Genomic DNA, 22450 nt, shown 5'->3' with positions numbered 1-22450 from the left:
CCTCTGGATGAACAGTTAGCGTTGCGGCGGGTTTTGATGAACAGTGAGCAGTGGGGGTGGATGAACAGGACCCCATGGCATTGCCTCCGAATGAACAGGACCCTGATCGATCGAGCCGGTTGGGGCTGGATGAACAGGACCCCGTGGAGGGCTGGATGAACAGGACGACCCCGTGGAGGGCTGGATGAACAGTAGATGGTGGAGGGGTGGATGAACAGTAGCCCATGGAGGGGTGGCTGAATAGGATCCCGTGGAGAGGGGTGGTTGAACAGTAGCTGGTGGAGTAGCGCGCGATGGAGGCTGGATGAACAGGAGCCCGTGGAGGCTGGAGGTGGTCGACAGTGGATGAACAGTAGCCCGTGAGGCTGGAGGAGGTCGACGGTGGAGATGAACAGTATCTCGTGGAGTCCCGTTTTGCGGTACGCCACACCCCTCCCGATGAACAGGACCCGCGTTTCGACCGTAGCGCTCCAACACAAGTCTGCTTCGTCCGTTTTGCGGCATGCCACACCCCTCCTGATCAACAGGACCCCCATTTCGACCGTAGGAGGTCCGTTTCCTCCGTTTTGCGGTACACCAGACCCCTCCCGATGAACAGGATCCCGTTTCGAACGTGGCCGGTCGAACACAAGGTCGTTTCCTCCGTTCTGCAGTACGCTAGGCCTTGTTTCCATCTCCTGTTCCGTCCAAGCCAGTTGGCTCCCACGCGTTCCATTGCCTCCCGATGAACACGATGCATTCCATTGCCTCCCCATGAACACAACGACGACGCAGTTTCTCCGTTCCGACCTAGCCATGTACACGAGCCTTGATCATACGTATGCGCGAGTAGGCGTTCGAGACCCCACCCGTATGTACGGTCATGGCCGTATTTACTTTCTTGCACCCTGGTCGTTGTACGTACGTGTACATGCTACGTGCGCACCTCTACTACGACACATGCGCGCCTCTACATCGACCAGTATGTACGTACATGTTCACGACCAGAGTGACAATGCTACATACGCTTCAACCAGGTGGGTCCCGACTGTCAGGCAATTCCTTGCATGCGAAGATGTAGCTGGTGGGTCCCAGTAATCAGGGGGCGAATCATTTTTTTGCCCAGACGCACTTCCTTGCGTGCGAAGATGTAGCTGGTGGGTCCCAGCAGTCGGGGGCGAATCATTTATTTTTGCCCGTAATATGGACGTACTTCCTTGCATGCAAAGATGTAGCTGGCAGGTCCCAGCAGTCAGGGGGAACCTTTTTTTTCCGTGAAATACGGTGGCCCGTCCAGTGGGTCCCTGCTGTGAGGTGGAGGAATCATTATTTTCCGCTTAATAAGGAGGCACTTCCTTGCTGCGGCCGTGGACCCAGCTGTCAGCCTCTTCACATACAATCCACATCCGATGGAAGTCGTTCCATGACCACGTTGACCACGTCGCGCCAAGAGCACCAGGGCGGTGGACGACGGCGAGGCCTAGGAAGGGGACAACACGGAACCGGGGAAGACACGGCAGTGGAAGCCCGCGCGGAGAGGAGTACGAGGGTTCACTGCTTCGGCTGTGGTGTGAGGCTGCCGTGGCCGCAGGGCCTGGCCAGCGGTGGGAATAGTAGGGACGGTGAGGCCTCCGCGGCAGCACAGCCGGCCACGGGAGGCAGGAGCATGCGGCATGACTGGCGCTACTTTGGGCGGCTGGAGCAAGAAGACCAGAGGTTGAAGAAGCACTACGGCCATTGGATGGACATCGTACGATCACTAGAGCTAGAATCGTTCATATTGACTAAGTTGATAAAGCCCTCCGTCCCCGTCAACTTAGTAGGCCCACAAGTCAGCCTCCCACCAAGGTGGGTCACAGCTAGCAGGGGGAGTATTCATTATTTTTGTCCGTAATAAGGAGGCAATTCCGATGGGTCCGAGCTGACAGCGGGGGGAACGTTTTTTTCGCGAAATACGATGGCCCGTCCGGCGGGTCCCAGCAGTCAGGGGGGAAACGTTTTTTCACGAAATAAGGTGGCCCGTCCAGCGGGTCCCTGCTGTCAGGTGGAGGAATAATTATTTTGCATGTAATAAGGAGGCACTTCCTTGCGGCCGCCTAGACCCAGCTATCAGCCTCTCCACGTAAAGTACTCTTCTGATGGAAGTCGGGCATTGACCATGTTGACCATGCCGCGCCGAGAGCACCAGGGCGATGGACGACAGCGAGGCCTAGGAAGGGGACGACGCGGAGCCGGGGAAGACGCAGAAGTGGAAGCCCGCGCGGTGAGGAGTACGAGGGTTCACTGGTTCGGCTGTGGTGTGAGGCTGTCATTGCCGCAGAATAACAGGGGGTGTGGGTGAGTAGAGGGATGGCCTGGCCAGCGGTGGGAGTAGTACGGGGTGGTGAGGCCTCCGTGGCATCACAGCCGGCCACGGGAGGTAGGAGCACACGGCACGACCGGCGCTGCTTTGGGCGGCTGGAGCAAGAAGACCAGAGGTTGAAGAAGCACTAAGGCCGTTGGATGGACATCGTACGGTCACTGCCGCTAGAATCGTTTATATTGACTAAGTCGACAAAGCGCTTGGTATGCGTCAACTTAGTAGACCCACAACTCGGATTTGGCAGAGAACATATACCCCATTTGCGATTTTTAAGAATGTACATCCCATTTTTTTAATTCTAATGGAATTTACTACAGCCCATTTACAGTTTGTTAAAAGTATAGCCCAACTTCTAGCTAGGACAACGATTAATAATTTCAAACAACCGCTCAAAACAGAATAAAAAAATCCCACATTTTGATGGGATCCGAAATATTTTTATCCGAAATTTCTAGTCAGGTTAAATATATAAAGTTGTATTACGTTAAAAACCAACGAAATATTGCGCGCGCAACAAGTAATGAAATTAAAATTTTCAAATTCCAAAAATAATATATTTTTTAAACTAATTACGTGTGTGGTGCATAGTTACTTCCCGGTTATTATAATTACATCCCATTTATTATTTCTTAAAGTCCATTTTCTTGTTAAGCCTAATGCATACCTCCTAGGAAAGTTTGTAGCCCAGCGGGGCGGAGAATAACAAGTTGACCCGGATATTGTGTACAACTGTCGGCCCAATTGCATTGCTGATGTTGAAAAATAGGCCTGTGTAGTACAGTACAACCTAACATGGCTACTCAGCCCACATTCAGCGACGCCGGAAAGTCCCAAACAAGGCTTCTGTACAACTTTTTGAAGTCACTGAGCTCAATTAATAACTTAAGAAAAAAGTTAGATTACAGTGGAACCTAATTAAAAGTTGTCACGAGCAAATAAATAATTCAACGGGTCCCACTTGTGCGTGTGTGCGTGTGTGTGTGTGTGTGTGAGAGAGAGAGAGAGAGATAGAGAGAGACCCATCGGTCGATGCTCGTAAATATATCTTTCAGCCATATGCATTGTTGATGCTCAGTAAAAACTTATATAGTTGACACAATCATATAGAACATCATAGCACACTGAACTTGCATACAAAAATTTCATGCAGGCGGCACAATCAGGATGGAAGCAGTGGATCGCTACGGGTAAGGCTATGTTGAAACCAACGAAGTCGTACATAACGGTTCATCGTCTTTAACAATGACGGGGAAATATCTTGAATGATGTGCAAAGAAAATAGATAGACAACACAATAAGTTCTGCTAGCACATTAAGTTGACGTACAACCCTTTCTAAAAATGTTCAGGTACAAAATTAGAACAGGTCACAATTAAATGTACTGGCATATCAGTGCTTCACACCCATAGCTCGAATTTAACTAGTATCTGACAAGATTCAGTTGTTACCTCAAATTAGAGCACATCCAGGCGGCCAGCCCTGCCTCTTCTCCCAAAGAAGCAGTGGCCTCCGCCGCGCGATGGAGTAGGCCCTATGCCATCCATTGTTCCGAGCAACACAGGGAAAGTCTGACGTCGACTCCTGTAATGGACGTCGTCGACGGACCCTGGGACCAGCGGCAGCAGCAGGACTTCGATTGATGGATTGACCACTTCTTCGACATGCACGAACACTCAATACAGGTACATCCCTAACGTGGTCCGCGACGGACCCCGACTTCACAACCTTCCCGGCTTTCGGAGCCATGGCGGAGGTGGTGAGAGAGATCGACGGCGTTGGTGGTGCCAGTGGCGATGGGGGGCGGAGCGCTGCTCTCTTTCAGCTTTGGGAAGAAGGGGGGAGCGGCGGAGGTTTTTGAGATTGGAATAGCAACCGGCGAGATGGGCAAACTGCCCCTGTTTCCCCTGCTTATAAGGAGGGAGGGGGCGGACGTTCCGTCTTTCCAAATAAAGAAACCACCCACGATCTCTCCCACGACGCCGCATTCGACGCGTGCCGTCCGAGGAGGGCGCGGTGGATACAGAGTGAGATACGGCATAACCCAGGCCGCGCGTGCCCGTGCCCTGTTTTGGGCCTGGCCCAACAGCGCTCGGCACCGTGTGTTGCCCAGGCCCGGGGGCTCCTGTCAGTGTACTAGAGAAGGGGTACCCTAGTATCCCGAACTTGTGCACGGGCAGTCGCAGCACCCCGTGGCAAGGCTTGCCGGGTGACCGCCAAGGTCCTCCGTGGTTCCTTTGGAGCCATTCAAGAACAAAGTATTCAAGCCAAGGAGACAAGGCCCCGGCAAGAGGAGCTTGCCCAGAAGGCCAACCAAGGCATCTCAAGGAACTTGCCGCGACGCGCCACGCGTCCCGGCGAGGCCCGGTGAGCGACAAGCTTCTGGACGCGACAAGACAATGACCGCGTCAAGGCGCTTGCCGCGGCAAGCTACCACTCTGTACCCGCGCTCCAGCACATCCACCAACGTGTCGCCCTGGGGCCTTTCCAGGCGCGCATGGCAAGAGGCTGTGCAGCCAGCGGTGCGCGGTGGCAAGCGGCGCTGACAAGATTGCCATCATGGCAAGCGGTGGCGTCCATGGCGGTCCCTTTTTGCACTATTTGGGCGACGCAGACGGGCATTTAATGCCTTTGTCCCCTGCCGTCAGGGTTAGGTATGATACACTGTACAGGTAGTTGTACCAACCGCAATCCCTTTTCCATTTTTACCCTTGTCTATGTTGCCACCTGTCGGTGACCCCTTTAGCATATAAAAGGAGGTCCATGCGCAACGTAGAGGGGGGTTCGAAGGCAGAAAGACACTCACGCTCGGTCTCGTTAGCAGCTAGTGTGTACTGTAGCACTCAGCGCTCCCGAACAAGAACTCAATACACTCAGACATGCAGCAGTAGGAGTGTTATCTCTCCGGAGAGCTCCGAAGCTGGGTAAACTGCTCGTGTGCTTCGCCTCGATCCTCTCTTCGTGCGATCTCTGCCCCCCGCCGAACCGAAAGGGGCTCGGTCCGTCGGTCCCATAGGTGTTCGTGGATCAGTTTCCCCGACATCTTTGGTGCGCCAGGTAGGGGAGTCGAGGTTGTGTGAAGCTGATCCGGCATTCACACGAGCTAGATCTTCATCTTCTTCATCGACATGCCACCGAAGAAGAAGGCTTCGGAGGCAGCTGCTCCGTCCACGTCGATCCCACCACCACCGGAGCAAACGGGTGGTGGGGTAGACGCCGGCGGAAGAACGGGCGTCGACGAGGGAGCTCACGGTGCTGCCAGGTCGAGGGACAATGCTGCGCAGACCTCGGCGTCCGTACATGCACCGCGCCCATCTCAGGAGGCGCAGGACCGACATCGTCATGGTACTGGCGGTGCCATATGTTTGTTGGACGAAGATCGAGCTGGTGGATCTCGGGGTGCTCAAGACCAGCATGCACGCCAGCATGCTGGCACGAGCGAGACACGGTCGCCTGGACGGGATACTGCTCCTTCTAACATAGTTAGAAGTCCGAGCATATCCCGCTCCTCGCACCGTTCGTCACTGCCGCCCACCACTCCAGCAAAAGCTTTGGCGCGATCTCAACTGCACCTGGATTACCTTCCAACGGTAGACAAGATCGACGAATGGAGGGCCACCATTCAGAGTCTCATCGGCTTCGCCAACGGCGACACTCTGCGGTAGCCGAGTACATCGCTGCCGCGGCAGGACTGCCAGGCACGAGCCGATGGCGACAAAACCGGTGGGGGTGCAACCACCATGCACTCTCCACCCCGAAGGCCAAGATCGCCGACTCGCCAGATCCACCTCGATAGCGACTCCACCGCATCATCAGATCCACGAGCTCATCGCGATCAGCGCCAAGTTCTTCACGAACGACAGTAAGAAGATGCTCGTACTCGCATCGAGCGCCGAAGAGAAGCGCGGCGTTAATCGGACCAGCGCGCTGGGCCCTCTGTCGACATGCATGCACCAGGGGAACCAGGCGACTTGCTGTACGCAAAAGGTTGCCCTGCGTTCACTTGTGAGCTGCGGCAAGTCCAGTGGCCCAGCACGAAGAATTTCAAGACAGACGTACCAGAGAAGTACGACGGCAAGTCGCATCCGTCGGAGTTCCTCAGCATCTACACCATCGCGGTGCAAGCTGCCGGGGGGCGGGACGACAAGATCCTTGCCAACTACTTCCCACTGGTGCTCAAGCCCAGTGTCAGGTCCTGGCTCATGCACTTGCCGGACAACTCCATATCCTCCTGGGCGGACCTATGCCATCAGTTTGTCGGCGCCTTTACAGGCGGCCACAAGCCTCATGGCCAAGAGAGTGACCTTCATCTGCTCGCCCAGAAGGAAGGAGAGCCCCTGCGCAAGTACATTCAGAGATTCAGCCGCGTACAGCACAACATCCCAGATGTCCACCCTGCCGCGGTAATCAGTGTGTTCCATCAGAACGTGCGAAACCGCAGGATGCGGGAGGAGATGGTGATGTGCAAGATCAGAGACGTCAGTGAGCTATATGCCCTGGCCGACAAGTGTGCACGTGCTAAGGAAGGGAGGAAACTCCCCGGAGAGAATACAGAAGCAGGAGGATCTGATAGTGAGGATGCTGCCCCGGCAAAGAAAAACCGGCGGCGGAACAACAGGAAGAAGAAAGGCAAAGATGTGCTAGTCGTTGAGCAGTCCGGCAACGGAGGTGGCGCCAAGAAAGCCAAAGCTGGTAGCTCCGGCGAGGAGATTGCCGCAGGCACCAACTACCAGGCTATGGTGGTCGCCGACAAGCAGGACGGCACCAACAAGCAGTACTGCAAGATCCACCGCACCAAGGGCCATGACCTCTAGAGCTGCAAGAAGGTCGAGCAGCTTGTTGAGCAGCAAAAGGCTGAATACGAGCGACACGACAAGGAGAAGGCCCGGGAAGGTGCTGGAAGAGCCGGCAAGAAATGCCCCGGCCGAGGAGGACGCCGCGGCAAGGCCAAGCAGCGGCAAGGAGACAGACCTCCCCGCGGCCGCGACAAGGATGAAGATGACGACGACGATGAAGATATGGATGATGATGAGACCGATGAGCAGGAGTTCCAGAAAGCCACAGAGGTCCTGTGCGTTGACGGCGGTGCTTCTCTGCATAATTCGCACCGCCAGCTCAAGCAGTGGGTGCGGGAAGTCAATGCGGCAGAACCATCCGTCGAGTCACGCAAGCCTTTGAAATGGTCCAGCACGCCTATCATCTTTGATATTGAGGACCACCCTGATCGCATAACTGCGGTCGGGTGCTTGCCGATGTTGGTTTCACCAACTATCCGCAACCTCAAGGTCACTAAGATGCTAGTTGACGGCGGGGCCGGCTTGAATCTGATCTCCTCTGCGGTGCTCCAGAAACTCCAGATCCCTGATAGCGACCTCGAAGAGACCGGCACATTCCAAGGAATCAATCCGGGAAGGAGCAAGCCGAAGGGAAAGATCACGTTGCCGGTGACATTTGGCAGCGAGTTGAACTTCAGGACTGAGAGAGTCACTTTTGATGTTGCTGACTTTCCATTGCCTTACAATGGATACTCGGCCGTCTAGCACTCGCCAAATTCATGGCAGCCTCTCACTATGCATACAACATGCTGAACATGCCAGGCCCGATAAGTGTCATCTCTATCCCTGGCGACAAGAAGGATGCTCTTATCTGCGCCGACAAGATCTATTGGGAAGCAGCAGCCGCAACAGATCGCAAGTCACTTGCCGTTGAAGCTCCCGGGGGGAAGAAGAAGACCAAGTCCGGCAAGAGTTCTGATGCCCACTCCGGCAAGCGCACCTCTTCGGAGTGCTGCGCTACCGTCGAGGATGCACCATCGAGCTCCTCCGGCAAGTGTAAGAAGACAATGGCAGCTCCACTAGAGACCAAGAAGGTGTCCGCCAAGGAGGACGGCACTGGTGGTACCTTCACCATCAGTGCCACTCTCGACCCTAAATAGGAAAGCGCGCTCGTTGCTTTCCTGCGGGCGAACGTCGACGTGTTTGCGTGGCAACCGTCTGACATCCCCGGTGTTCCCAGGAAAGTAATCGAGCACCATCTTGCTGTCTGTCCTCATGCGCGGCCCGTCAAGCAGAAAGTCAGGAAACAGGCAGTGGAGCGCCAAGAATTCATCGCAGAAGAAATCAAGAAATTGGAAGCAGCAGGCCTTGTCAGAGGAGTGCTCCATCCTACGTGGTTGGCCAATCCTGTAGTCGTGCGCAAGGCAAACGGGAAATGGAGGCTTTGTATCAACTTTACCGATGTCAATAAAGCTTGTCCCAAAGACCCATTTCCCTTGCCGCGCATCGACCAGATTATTGACTCCACGGCCGGATGTGACTTGCTTTCATTTCTTGATGCATACTCAGGATACCATCAGATCTTCATGGCAGAAGAGGATGAGGAGAAGACCGCATTCATCACCCCATGTGGCACATACTGTTTCGTACGGATGCCTTTCGGTTTAAAGAATGCTGGTTCAACATTTGCAAGGGTGGTCCATGACGCTTTTGAGCCACAAATAAATAGAAATGTGGAAGCCTACATGGATGACATAGTGGTCAAGAGCAAGGACAAGGCGACTCTGATTCAAGATTTAGACGAAACCTTTGCAAATCTGCGCAAGATCAACCTCAAGCTTAACCCCGAGAAGTGTGTGTTCGGAGTCCCCTCCGGCAAGCTTCTCGGGTTCTTCGTGTCTCAGCGGGGAATTGAAGCCAATCCCGACAAGATCAAGGCCATTGAGCAAATTGAAGCACCAAAGCGCATCAAGGATGTACGAAGACTTGCCGGTTGCGTGGCTGCTCTCAGCAGGTTTATCTCTAGGTCTGCTGAGCGCGCCCTACCATTTTTCAAAATATTGAAAAAGGCAGGTCCAATGAAATGGACTCCGGAAGCGGAGGCTGCACTGCAGGTCTTGAAGAGATACCTGTCCTCCACTCCAACACTTGTCGCACCTAAGCCACAAGAGAAGTTGCTGCTGTATATAGCGGCAACCAATCAAGTGGTTAGTGCTGCGTTAGTAGTGGAGAGGGAGGCGGATGATGAGCCAGCAACCACGACAAATGCATCCAGCGACAAGCAGGGGAATTCACCGACAAGCTCTGGTCCCGACAAAGATGGATCTGCGCAGGCGCGTGAGGAGATGCAGAAGAGAATGATGCAGCGCCCAGTTTACTTTGTCAGTTCCCTTCTGGAGGGGGCTAGGTCAAGGTACTCTGGTGTGCAGAAATTGCTTTTTGGCCTTCTCATGGCCTCGAGAAAGCTGCACCATTACTTCCAAGCATATGAGATCACAGTTGTCACTCGTTTTCCACTGAAGAGGATACTGCAAAATCCAGAAGCAACGGGCAGGATTGTCGAGTGGGCACTGGAACTGTCAAGCTTTGGCCTCAAGTTTGAGAGCACTTCAACTATCCAAAGCAGAGCATTGGTAGAGTTCATAGAAGAGTGGACGCCAACACAAGATGAAGAAATTCTAGAAACGAGCATCCCCGTCAAGGAAGCAAGCAAAGAGTGGCTGATGTACTTTGATGGTGCCTTCTCGCTGCAAGGCGCCGGTGCGGGCGTGCTACTTGTTGCACCCACCGGAGAGCACCTCAAGTACGTAGTCCAGATGCACTTCCCCAAGGAGCAAGCAACGAACAATACCGCAGAGTATGAAGGTTTGCTTGCCGGTCTCAGGATCGCAGCAGACCTTGAGATCAAGAAGCTCATTGTCAGGGGTGACTCACAGCTTGTCGTCCGCCAAGTGAACAAGAATTATCAGAGTCCGTTGATGGAAGCTTACGTTGCTGAAGTGAGAAAGCTAGAAGAGCACTTTGACGGCCTACAGATGGAACATGTTCCAAGAGCTCAGAACGACATTGCCGATGGCCTGTCGAAGTGCGCCGCACTTAAGTTACCTGTGGAACCAGGGATCTTTGTGCTCAAACTGACTCAACCGTCTGTAACGCCATCAACTGGACAGAGCAAGAAGAGGAAGTTGATTTCTGGTGACTATTTTCCGGCAGAGCTCCCCGAAGCCGCCGCCAAGAAGGTCCCCAAGATCAACACGAAGGGTGCTGAGGAGCAGTCTGCTCCGGCAAGCCCTAGGGTTTGTTCCGTTGAAGCAGACGCTCTCGACAAGTTTTGCTCCGGCAAGCTTGCCGGGGAACGTCAAGCTCCGGCTGAGCATCAGGTTCTCGCCGTAGAAGCGGATGTTTCCACAGCAGCAGATGTGCCTTTAGTCCTTGTTGTCGAGCCGCAAGCTCCAGCATGGGCACAGCAGATTGTCCGTTTCCTTCAGACAGGAGAACTTCCCGAAGAGCAAGAAGAAGCGGAAAGAGTAGCTCGGCAGTCAAGTATGTACCAGTTTGTCGACAACACACTGTACAGAAGAAGACTCAACGGTGTGAAATTGAAGTGTATTCACTGGGAAGACGGACAAAAGCTGTTGGCAGAGATACATGGAGGCATATGTGGTCACCACATTGGCGCAAGAGCACTTGCCGGCAAAGCGTTCCGGCAAGGTTTCTTTTGGCCGACAGCCCTCCAGGATGCAACTGCACAAGTAACCAAGTGTGAAGCGAGCCAGTTCCATTCCAAGCAGATACACCAGCCAGCTCAAACTCTCCAGACGATCCCTTTATCCTGGCCATTTTCGGTCTGGGGGTTCGACATCCTCGGCCCCTTTCCCCGAGCTGTCGGGGGCTTTGAGTACTTGTACGTTGCAATCGACAAGTTCACAAAGTGGCCGGAAGTGGAAGCAATGAGGAAGGTGACAGCACAGTCAGCAGTCAAGTTCTTCAGGTCGGTTGTTTGCCGCTTCGGGATCCCTAACAGGATCATCACCGACAACGGCACGCAATTCACGAGCCGCACCTTCATGCAGTATGTCCAAGATCTTGGCGCCAAGGTCTGCTTCGCTTCTGTTGCTCATCCGAGAAGCAACGGTCAAGCGGAGAGGGCAAATGCTGAAGTGCTGCGCGGGCTCAAGACCAGAACTTTCGACAGGCTGCACAAGTGCGGAAAGAACTGGATTGAGGAGCTGCCGGTGGTTCTTTGGTCGATTAGGACGACGCCAAATCGATCCACTGGCCAGACACCTTTCGCTCTAGTCTATGGAGCAGAGGCAGTTCTCCCCACGAAACTCGTATACGGGTCACCTCGAGTGCTCGCTTATGATGAGCTTGAGCAAGAGCAGCTGCGACAAGATGACGCACTGCTCCTTGAGGAGGGCCGTCTTCAGGCCGCTGTACGAGCTGCTCGATACCAGCAAGCTTTGCGCCGCTACCATAGCCGCAAAGTTAATGCCAGAAGTCTCGAGGAAGGCGACCTTGTTCTTCGGCGCGTTCAGTCCGCCAAGAATTCCAACAAGTTGGCGCCGAAGTGGGAAGGCCCTTACCAGGTGAAAAGAGTCACTAGGCCTGGCGCTGTCCGCCTTGAGACCGAAGATGGCATTCCGGTGAGCAACTCCTGGAACATTGAGCATCTTCGTAAGTTTTACCCGTAGGGCGCGGTTGCCGGAACCTTTTTCGGCAGCCACCTTTTGTACAAGTCTTGCCGATGTTGCATGTAATCCTTTGTACGAAGCCGGGCGCAGACCCCGTGCATAAGTAAAGCTCATGTCCTCCGCACATCTTGTCAATTTCATGCTTTCTACTTTTTTGCATGTGTTATCTGACACTTTGTGCAGCGCCTACCCCCGGTAAGCAATAACGAGCCGTAAGGCTCCATATCTTTATTTTCTCTTCTTTCTCTTTCTCAAAGAAAGGAAGGTTCCCTCGCCCACAAGTTTGCCGGGGGGAAAGGAGAAGATAATGGTGTGGACCAAGCGTTGTTCGAGGAAGTTTCGCCTTACCGGGAAGCAAACGACAGAAAAGCTAAGTTGCTAAAGTTTGAGCAATCAGTTTTAAAATTTTTAAGTTATCTTCCTCGAACGACCGTGCTTTGTATGGAAAACCTGTGCGCGGAGGAACCAACTCGTAGCTAGTTGCGCCCTTACTTTGTTTCGAGTCCGCTCAACAACTTAAGTGAGCTACGACTAGTTGTGACAAGGTTTCTTGTCGGTAGCGGCACCGCCAGCAGGCTGCTGACGTCCCGCACTCAGCGCTCGCGACTAAGGTGCCTGCGCCGACAAGTTCCCTAAAAGCGTAGGGCAAAAACATACAAAGGAAGGAATCAAGTAAAGGAAATAACATAGCAATCGCTACCCAAAATAGAGTCATATTACAAGATAGCTTATCGCAGCTCTAACAGATTGTTCTCATAACATGACCAGCAGCGACAAGAAAAAGAGAAAACGGGCGACCTAATCTACGCGATCGCCCTCAACCCTCTTGATCCCGCTTACCTTGTCCACAATGGGTGCGACAAGGGTCTTGAGCGCTTCCAGATCAGCATCCGGCGGCAAGGTCCTGAGGACGTTGGTGAGGTTGAGGCCTGGGTTGCGGAAGGCCACCTTCACCAGCACCTTTTGAAGAGCTCCCGCGCAGATCTTGCGTGACTCGTCGGCCAGCTGCTTTGGGATCTTCTCCCGGAGTCGCTGGAGGACCGTCACCACGCCTTTGAAGAACAAGCTGAGCTTGGCGCTGGGTTGGAGGTGCTCATCGGAGGAATACCCGAGATCCTCCATCCCCAGCTGCGCAAGCTACCTGTCGATGGCTGCGGCAACATCCATGAGACCCTCCGTCCAGTGCTCCACATTCTCCCTAAAAGTGTTCTGGGCGGCAGCAGCACTCGCCAACAGCGCCTCGTCGGCTTTGATCTTCTCCTTCAAGGCCACCTCCTGCTCCTTGGCACCGTCCAGCGTCTTGGTCAAAGTAGTCAGCTTCAACTCAAGATCTGCGTTGGAGTCCTTGGCGGCGCTAAGCTCCTTGCTCCTCTCGGCGAGACGACCCTGCAGCTCGCCAAGGGTGTAGGCGTCCTTCTTGCGCTCACGCTTGAGCGCAGCAAGCTCCTCGCCGCTCGCTTTGAGATCGGCCTCCAGCTGCGCCACCTTCGTCTCCAGCTCCTTCTTGGCGGCCTCGGCAGCTGCGGCAGCATCCTCTGCTTCCTTGAGAGCCCCGCCGAATGTTTGCTTGCGCGCGGCAAGCTCCTCCTCGTGGCTGTCAAGGTTGACCTTCCGCTGCACCAACTCGCCTTCCTGCACAGACAGCTTCTCGGCAGCAAGCCGCTGTTGCTCTTCAACTTCAGCCTTCTCGAGGAGGAAGGCTTTCCGCTCCTCGGCGAGTTGCTCCCGCTCCTCTGCCAGGGACCGGAGAGCTTCCTGGTTGAGACCCCGGAGCTCCTCCGCGTGCTTCTCGATGTCCACTCCCGCCTTCGCGACAAGCGCTTCTCGAGATACCAGCTTGGCCTGTCGGGCGCGGTAGAGCAACAACAGCTTCCGCAACAGCTGCTCCTCCTCAGACTCGCCGCTGCTACTGCTCGGCGCATCAACCAGCGTCAACCCAGCGGAGGCGAGCACCTCTCCATCCAAGATTTCTCCTTCGACCGGCGCCCTGGAGCTTGACGCCCAGGGGAGCTTGATGAAGACGCCATCGCCGGCCTTCAAATAGGCGCCGGGCTGGGGCTCTTCGGAGCCTGACGCTGCAGCAGCGGCGGAGGGATCGGCGGTCGGCGTAGCGCCTGACGCTCCTGCGGCCTCGGGGCCGTCAGTGCGATCGCCAGACCCCTCGCCAGCTTCTGCGGCGGCAGCTCTGGCGGCCTCTTCGCCGGCGGGATCATCAGTGCCGGCTTCTTCTTCGGTGGCAGCGGCGTCGTCGGTATTGCCGCGCGCATTCTCCTTGCCGGTGACCTCGGTTTCCATCGGCTCCGTGGCAGATGGATCTGACGACCGGAAAAGGGAGAAAAGTCAAGCAAATATTCAAAAAGAAAATCAGAAGAAGAACCCAAGGGAAGTTTTCAAGCAAGAGGATTACCTGCACTGGGTTCTGCAGTCATGGTCTCCACCAACAGAGGGTCACTGGTGTTGTCCCTTGCCGGAGAACTCTCCCTTGCCGGAGACTTCTCCCTTACCGGAAAATTCTCCCTTGCCGGAGAACACTCCCTTGCCGAGGAATCCTCCCTTGGCGGTGTAGTCGAAGCAGATGGCATGTCGGGAGCGGCTTCCGGGCACTCCTGGTGAGGCTGCTCTGCTCCAACGCAAACCAATAGTCAGATGTCAGCAAAGAAAGAGCACCCATGCGCGCCTAACAGCAGGAAGTAAACCATATACTTAAGCTGGGGGCTGCGTTGGGGGCTGCTTTGGGGAATAGTTGCCGGGTCCGGCAAGGTGGTCTCGGACGCGTCCCCTGCTGTCGCGGTGGGTTCGTCCTTGATGACAATCACCGGGACCTTGGCTCTCTTCGCCGCTCTCTGGGCCAGAGTCCTGAAAAGGAATGGGTTCGGAGTAAAGCAAATCAATACAAGACAAAACAACAAGAATTGAAGAACTACAAGTACAACAAAGAATCTTACTCTTCTTCTTCCTCGTCGGAGCTGAGCGCGGAGAGGTCGAAGTCCGGCCCACCTTCGGCGCGACAAGGCGGAGGAGTAGGTTCCCTTAGCCGCTTGGCAGGAGCAGAAGCGGTTTTCCGAGAGGACCCCGCTCCAGTTGCCGCAGCGGCGTGAGGTGCTCCCGCGGCAACAGTGCTTGCCGCGGTAGAGCGTGTCGCGCGGCGCGGCGGCCGTTGACTCGTATGCCGCCCCGCTACGTCCCCGGCCTTGCAGAGACGTCTTCTTGGTGGAGCTGGGGGCTCTGCTTGCGGCGAGCTGTCTGAAGATGAGGAGGAAGAGGAGTTGGTCTTCAACGAGCCGCTCGCACCCTCGGCGGGATCGCTCGACTCGACTTCAGGCCCGGCAAGCTCTCCCTCGCCGGCAAGCTCCTCTCGCTCGGCAAGGCTTGCCGCCTCTGCTGCCTCTGCCTCCTCCATGGTGAATCCAAACTCACCCGCGGCAGCGGCTGCCGCCGCCTCTTCCAGCCTAGTGGCGATGCGCTGCATCTCCGCATCGGTGGTGTCGCGAGTAAGGCTCTTCTGTTCATCGGAGCGGACCGGACTTCTACCAAGCCGTCAAAGAACTCCTGCACGACGTCGTCTGTAGGCTCTTGCCAAGTTGGGACAATTCCATGCGAATCGCACAGCGGCATCATTGCACGGATGCGGTCGAGCGAGGAGTTGTTGCACAGTGGAACGACACCCTTCGGCAACCTGAACACTTCGGGATGTTGAGGGTCGTGCTTGAACAGTTCCAGGAGCATCGCGTCCAGTTCCAGGACAGTGAAGTTGAAGTTGAGGCCCAGGCGCAGCCTCATGATATCCGCCGCATTCTGGAACTCCCAGGCGGGTCTCCTCCTCTCCTGTAGGGGGGAGATGCGGCGGCGGAGAAAATATGCGCCAACGGCGCCTACAGTGAGCCCGGCAAGCCTGAGGCGTAGGATCCGGGTGACGACAATCTCCAGCCTATCGTCTTCCGGGGCCACATTGCTCCAATCGTTGCCGCACGCTACTGGGGCTTGGCGCTGGGTGGTAAATGGCTGCGGGTTCTCCTCGACAATCCAGCACCAGTCTGCTCTCCATTCCTCCCACTTGCTGTGGAGCTCTCCCTCCAGATAAGCTTCCTTCTTGCCAGCTCTCGAGATCCAGGCGATTCCGCCGGATAAAGGCTCCCCTCTCTCAACTCGGGGCATAAAGAAGTGGGGAAAAAGAGCTACATTTGGATAGACTCCGACAAGGTTTTCGCAGAGATGTGCGAAAACTGCCATGGTCAGAACAGCATTGGGGGTGAAGTCAAGGAGGCGGAACCCGTAGGTGTTCATAACGTCGCAGAAAAACTCAGAGAAAGGCGGGCAGAGCCCGCAGTAGAAGAACAACGCGAAGAAGGGATATCCATTCGGAGCTAGTTCCGAAGCGGCAGCTGAGAGTACCTTCGTGCGCGGATGCGCTCGCGTCTCCGTCGACCAGAAGAGGTAGTAATACTCCCTCAGCTCCTTCGCGGCGAGCTTGGGGGGGAAGGTTGCCCGCTCCTTTCGCAGCACCGCGAGCCGCTGCGCCTCGGCCGACTTCACAACCTTCCCGGCTTTCAGAGCCATCTCGGAGGTGGTGAGAGAGATCGACGGTGTTGGTGGTGCCGGTGGCGATGGGGGGCGGAGCGCTGCTCTCTTTCAGCTTTGGGAAGAAGGGGGGAGCGGCGGAGGTTTTTGAGATTGGAATAGCAACTGGCGAGATGGGCGAACTGCCCCTGTTTCCCCTACTTATAAAGACGGAGGGGGCGGACGTTCCGTCTTTCCAAATAAAGAAACCACCCACGATCTCTCCCACGACGCCGCATTCGACGCGTGCCGTTCGAGGAGGGCGCGGTGGATACAGAGTGAGATACGGCGTAACCCAGGCCGCGCGTGCCCGTGCCCTGTTTTGGGCCTGGCCCAACAGCGCTCGGCACCGTGTGTTGCCCAGGCCCGGGGGCTCCTGTCGGTGTACTAGAGAAGGGGTACCCTAGTATCCCGAACTTCTGCACGGGCAGTCGCAGCACCCCGTGGCAAGGCTTGCCGGGTGACCGCCAAGGTCCTCCGTGGTTCCTTTGGAGCCATTCAAGAACAAAGTATTCAAGCCAAGGAGACAAGGCCCCGGCAAGAGGAGCTTGCCGGGAAGGCCAACCAAGGCATCTCAAGGAACTTGCCGCGACGCGCCACGCGTCCCGGCGAGGCCCGGTGAGCGACAAGCTTCCGGACGCGACAAGACAACGACCGCGGCAAGGCGCTTGCCGCGGCAAGCTACCACTCTGTACCCGCGCTCCAGCACATCCACCAACGTGTCGCCCTGGGGCCTTTCCAGGCGCGCATGGCAAGAGGCTGTGCAGCCAGCGGTGCGCGGTGGCAAGCGGCGCTGACAAGATTGCCATCGTGGCAAGCGGTGGCGTCCATGGCGGTCCCTTTTTGCACTACTTGGGCGACGCAGACAGGCATTTAATGCCTTTGTCCCCTGCCGTCAGGGTTAGGTATGATACACTGTACAGGTAGTTGTACCAACCGCAATCCCTTTTCCATTTTTACCCTTGTCTATGTTGCCACCTGTCGGTGACCCCTTTAGCATATAAAAGGAGGCCCATGCGCAACGTAGAGGGGGGTTCGAAGGCAGAAAAACACTCACGCTCGGTCTCGTTAGCAGCTAGTGTGTACTGTAGCACTCAGCGCTCCCGAACAAGAACTCAATACACTCAGACATGCAGCAGTAGGAGTGTTATCTCTCCGGAGAGCTCCGAAGCTGGGTAAACTGCTCGTGTGCTTCGCCTCGATCCGCTCTTCGTGCGATCTCCGCCCCCCGCCGAACCGAAAGGGGCTCGGTCCGCTGGTCCCATAGGTGTTCGGGGATCAGTTTCCCCGACATGGGGGAACTGGAGTAGGAATCGAGATTCCAGAGATGGGGGAGGGGCGGGAGACTGGGGACGAAAAGGTAGCATGAATTTCGAGCACGCGCCAATATGCTCTCGGTGCGCAAGCGCACGAAAACACCGGTGGCGCCCACATGTCGGCATAAGAGTCCTTATTCTTTCTTGTTTGGAGAGCCCGGCCTTTTTTCAGGATCTTTTGAGAGCCCGGCCTGAGAGCCATAATTGACCTGTTTGGCAGTGCGTTACTACTCGGACCATATTCAACGACACCTCACTGGCCCAAACAAATGTACATCATCGAAAAGACACTGAGCTCAAATTATATAACTTGGAAAAGGGAGATATACTCTGAACACTGGAGAATGGTGATGCCCTCATTTAGCCCACCAGTAGTTCGAGACAATAAACAGTTCGAAACAACAATATATACAACATTCAAACACTGACTAGTGACTACTACTGGCATAAACAACAAGACATGGTAGTTCATAAGAAGTCTTGCTACACCACCAAAACGCACCCATCTATAGCGCTCAGACTCTCGTGATCCAGACGAGAATGACATTCTAAACAGAAGCAACTATTACATAGTAAGAGTGACATAGACGAGGATGACCAAATGACAAGGAATATGCATAACAAAAGAAAGAACTACCTATCCAGAACCAGCAGCAAGGACAACAAAGTCGTTCGAAGAGATGATCCAACACCATCATAATTTGCAGCCCCGCTTCAGCGACCAGTGATCCGGAGACACTAGTACTCCACCCTTTTGATGCAACAACCCAATTACCTATCAACCTGAAGGCTTGAACCACATCACTGCCTGTCATAATTGAGACATCCAAGGATCAAAGTTAATCCGGATGCCTTTGTCATTCTCACCTTCTTTTGGATGCAGGCTGTATTGTTGACAATCAGGGGAGTTTGCTCCCGAACTCCTAGGGCTCGCCGTGTAGACACAGTTTTCCATAGCACACAGAGCCTCTCTGCCATCAAGGTCCTTGATAACGGTGATCTCCTGGTTAATCGGATAATTGAGTCCGAGAAACAGAGAGTGTGAACCAAGGTTGTTTACCCGCCTCGTACTAAAAAATTCTAAAGGCCCCAACAAGCTGGTATCCTGCTCATAGACGTAACAGCCACTGTCCGGATACTCACATATTACACAGTGCTTGTATACAGTGGGTTTTTTGCAATATAACTTTTCCGGCTCATGTGTCCGAATGATCATCAGTCTTTTGTCGTCGTCTGATCGAGTGAGGAACCAGTTGTGCTTCCCTGTTTTTGGCAAAGGTGGTGTGATTACAAAGGGCAGTAACTATAGGGACACTGCATCATATCAAAAAGGACAGGCATTGTTAATGTAAGATCAGCATTGTTCAGAGTATGAGTAGGATAATGCAAGAAAAAGCATTGATATGTCCCTGTTGGAACTGGGAGGAAAATACAGGGAAATGTATACTGGGTTCGAAAATATAGAAGTGCCATGCATGGTTATACTCATGTTATCTCGCAATCGATTCTTCACAGGAAACTACCATGTTATGCATGTTATGTAATCATGTTCTGTCCTCACAAACAAATTCTTCAAGGTAACTAACAGACCATGCATTGTTATACACTCGTGTTCTGTGGGCAAATTTTTTGTGAGGATATTATTCTAGCCATTGATTGCTGAAGGGCGAATATAGGTATGTACACATGGTAAGCATTGTAGGATTTCACTACTTCCAAATATAGAGTTCTCCATATGCACATTTACTTCCCAAATGTATGGTTAGATGAAACCAACAGTGTGGTGCATGTTTCTACATCATGAAAATGAGAAAACTAACATGGCCATTGATACACACTCATATTTAGTAGTAGTATATAGATTACTGTAAAATAAGGATAATATCCATATATTCCTAACCGTTTGATTATTCAGGGTACAAATTGGTTGTAATGACATGGTCACAATCACATGAATTAACTCATTCCAAATATAGCTGATTTACGGCGTCTCTAATACATTGCCATAGTTCTACTCAAATTCTGCTCAAACAGGGATATGCCAATCATCACAAAAAGTTCAAACAGTGTCATAGCGTCATCATTAACATGAGACGGAAACAACTTACACGCGCCATCCCAGCAATACGTGGTGCCATCTGCTTTGTCGATCGCGTAGATGATGCCATTGTGTTCAATAGCATCACAGAAGTGTGTATCAGCTTTGACGATGATCCACTGCGAGCTGAGTTGTCTCCAGCTAAAGAAGGCACCGACGTAAAGATAGGCGAGTCCGCGGTCGAACAAGGCAATTAGCTTGAAGTCTGCGTAATTCGCATGTCGTGTGGGCACTTGGCAGATTACAATCTTCTGCAAAACAAGGTCCGTCCAACTGACGTGGTAATCTAGATGACTTGGACTGCGATGGTAAAACTCTATATAATCCAACGGAGGAAGGATAATCTCATGGGAGGTCTGGAAGTTCACGAGCACCAACTTTTTACCGTCTTCTCTGAAGGCAGCCATCCAGTGGGAGTTCATGCCGGCCCGGTACATACCTGCCAAGAAGTCTCGGGCGATGGTGAACGGATCAAAGTCGAGGGAAATGATGTACGACGACCCACTACATAATGGAGGTCGGATTGAAGTCGAGGGGCATCATGTACGCCTCCGTATCATGGTGAGCCAATCTCGCAAGACCAGATAGCAGCAAGCAAGGTGTCTTGAAAAGCTTAGGCCTCGCTTCGATGATGGCCGTGTGCATGTCCCTCGAGCATGCAGCCAACCGCAGGGTTCTCAACATATCCATACACGAACAACAAAGGTCGAGGATGTCACTGGGGAGATTGCTCCAATCGCGGCTCATATGGATGCTGCACGGTTCGCGTTCGGCCATGGTGGAGTTTGGAAGGTGGGGGTTTGGGGGGGCTTGATTTATGGGGGAGAAGGTTGTCGGTGCTGGAGCGGCTAGCGAGGGAATAGTGGTACTGGGAGAGGCGAGTGAGGCGATGGTACACGGGGGCACAGTGAGATGGAGACGGAGACGGAGAAGGAGATGGAGATGGAGTGGTGCTATGGGAGGGGAGAGGGAGACGAGGCGAGGCACCAATGTGCTGTACAACGGCGGTGATAGACTGCATAGTGCATAGGGTGAGACTGACTTTGGTAACCCAAACACGCCGCCTGGACTAGTGTCAGGCGCAGGGAGTTGTCACTTCACTGTGAGGACCGGATGAATAGTATTTTGACCATCAAGTGTACCACAGTTGTACTACCACTACTACTAGTAGGAACATGAGTACTCCAGTATTGTATAGCGGAAATAGGTCTCCCGTGTTGGCATGCCTGTTCACTTCATCGTTCAGGTATCATCCATATTGCCAGCAGAACCAAATTCTCGTGCATGCCCAATCAACGCCATGCCGCGATGCATGCAGTGGTCGTTCTGGTGCATCAAGGACGGCATGCAGATCGTTCCACACATGAGAAGAGGAAAAATGGAAAGGTAGAACGCGGCAGCAGAGGAAGAGAACGCTGGCTAACTAGGCTGGGACGGGATCGAGCAGGAAGTTAATGCTCCACGCCTAAAGGTTTTGGGAAACCCTGATTTTCATAAGGTGACTTACTCACCTAAACGGAGGGAGTATTCCTTAACCAGAGAATGTTGTGTCTCCCACTCACGCGCCAATATCCATCTAAACCAGCTATGACACATTTTTATCTGTTTGCATAGGTCCCACCTATCAGGAAGGATGGGCACGTACACGAACAGGTACGACTCATCAGTCTACCCGCATAGCCTTTTCGTTTAGTCTACCTAGCCATCTAATCAACTGCCTGCACGCCACTTCTCCCATTTACTTCTCCATCGGGAACCAATTTTCCTCGGCTTCTTCACCTCCCCTTCGTCTTCATTTGCATCCAAACCCCACTGCGTTCACATTGTTTTAACCTCTTTAAATAATCATCTACTACTTCAGTTAGACTAGCCATCTAATCCTAATTCTCCAAACCATAGCCCTCCGTTCCAGCGGTTCCAAATGGCGAAAGAGATCGGGATGCAGGTTTTTAGCGTCCAACATGTCCTCGTCAAAGGCTCGATGAGCATAGTTGCCACCGTCACCGTCCACCCAAGGGTTGTTCGGCAGTGGATCAACAATGTATCCAACTCCCTCGAAAAGGTAGAGACGAGGGTCATCGGTCTTGACGCAGAGTACACGGAGCGTGCCCCTGGAAAGATCCAACGCGCCGCCGTCCTTCAGCTGTGCCTCGAAGATGATGTGTTGGTGTACCACATCATACACTCGCCCTCCATACCAGGTGAGCTTCACGATTTCTTGTCTAAGGAGGACGTATACTTATGTGGGGTAGCCATCGAAGGGGAAACAGAAGCTGGAGCCGTACAACCTTGATTTGAAAAGCATCGCTGGCCTACAAACCAGAATCAAAATTCCTGTAGAAAATTGTGATAAACAGACACCATCCCTATTCGATATAGCAAATTTTGTGCTCGGTACAAATCTTCAAAAGGGTGACGAGACGGTGGCATTAAGGTCGTTTGGATGGGAGAATTATCCCTTGACGTACGAGCAGATAAAATATGCTGCCCTCGATGCCCGTGTGAGTTTCGAGATAGCTGCAAGGTCCAAAGAGCTTGTTGCAAAGCTGTCTCCCATCGAAAATGAGAAGAAGAAGAAGAAGAAGAAGAAGAAGAAGAAGAAGAAGAAGAAGAAGAAGAAGAAGAAGAAGAAGAAGAAGAAGAAGAAGAAGAAGAAGAAGAAGAAGAAGAAG

Source organism: Triticum aestivum, chromosome 5B, assembly GCF_018294505.1.
Source record: "Triticum aestivum cultivar Chinese Spring chromosome 5B, IWGSC CS RefSeq v2.1, whole genome shotgun sequence".
NCBI lineage: Eukaryota > Viridiplantae > Streptophyta > Magnoliopsida > Poales > Poaceae > Triticum > Triticum aestivum.
This window is presented reverse-complemented; position numbering follows the sequence as displayed.